This window comes from Ursus arctos, unplaced genomic scaffold (assembly GCF_023065955.2).
Source record: "Ursus arctos isolate Adak ecotype North America unplaced genomic scaffold, UrsArc2.0 scaffold_25, whole genome shotgun sequence".
In the NCBI taxonomy this organism is placed as follows: Eukaryota; Metazoa; Chordata; class Mammalia; order Carnivora; family Ursidae; genus Ursus; species Ursus arctos.
Window position 1 is genome coordinate 10,168,452 of NW_026622930.1, and position 1,518 is coordinate 10,169,969.

A 1,518-nucleotide genomic window follows, 5' to 3' on the forward strand; every position below is an offset into this window, starting at 1 on the left:
GGATATTTATAGCAACTCCCTCTTTGAGTGGAGCACAATCAGATCGGTTTTGCATTTACTGGAAACTGGAAACTGAAACTGGAAACTGAAACAAGAATTGTTACAAGGGTTTTTGGGCTGGCCAAGAAATAGACATTGACCTGGTGAGGGGAGGGGCCTGGATGTAGAGAGCAAGATGGAGTCACTCATGTCACGCAGCGATGCAAGCAGCCAAGGTGTTGCCTCTAAGACCAGACGTCACCCAAACCCAGCACAGGCTGATGACACACCCAGAACAGAGAACCAGCAGGGCCAGAGGTCTGCCCAGGTCCAGGACTGATTAAATCCCTTAAAAAAGGGAGGATTTTTATAGCAAACTGGCAGACTTTCAGATGCCCATACTTTCATGTCTGGCCACATCACAAAGGCAACTGCCGTCAAAGGCTCTGCCTGATTGAGCTCTGAACATAACAGAGAGCCTCTCTACTTGGATAGACCAAGCAGCAGGGACCGGACAGAGGCCTCATCCCAACTGTGCGTTCGTGGACTGACTTCGCATTTGGTTTGTAAACTTTTCTTTTTTTTTTTTAAAGATTTATTTATTTATTTGAGAGAGATAGCACAAGAGCACGAGACGGCAAGTGCAAGGAGGGGCAGAGGGAGAGAGAGAAAGAATCCTCAAGCAGGCTCCTGGCTGAGCGTGGAGTCCGACGTGGGGCTTGAGGTGGGGTTGGATCCCATAACCCTGACGTCATGACCTAAGCCGAAACCAAGAGTTGGACACTCAACCCCCTGAGCCACCCAGGCGCCCCTCATTCATTAACTTTTTACCTCTTGTTCTATCTTGTTCGTTGTGCCTTATACTTTTCTTTGTGTGCCATGGAAGCAGCCAAGGTAGAGACATAGTGAAATGTCATTGAGTTTGGAATCCCGAACCTACTTTATAATTGCATTAACTTTCTTCTGTAATTGAATGAAGTTGGCACTGGGGAAAGATACACGCATGTGTGCACTGTCATAGTGTACTCGTGACATGGACGTTCTAGGCAAGGGTTTTATTTTATTTTATTTATTTTTTAAAATTTTATTTATTTATTTGACAGAGAGAGAGATAGCAAGAGAGGGAGCACAAGCAGGGGGAGTGGCAGAGGGAGAGGGAGAAGCAGGCTCCCCACTGAGCAGGCAGCCAGGATCCCAGGACCCTGGGATCATGACCTGAGCCGAAGGCAGACGCTTAACCAACTGAGCCACCCGGGCATCCCCAAGTTCATTAATCTTGATGTGCCTTAGTTTGGTGACACATAGGCAACTCAGAAAGCATGCCTATTATTACATTTACTGTTTCTTGCCCCTAACGGAATAAGTCCCGTGAAAGTACAGATCTTCTGTCTTTTTCTCTTGGGTCCGTACTCAGGAGCTCAGTAAATGTGTTTTTTTTTTTTTAAAGATTTTATTTATTTGACAGAGATAGAGACAGCCAGCGAGAGAGGGAACACAAGCAGGGGGAGTGGGAGAGGAAGAAGCAGGCTCATAGCGGAG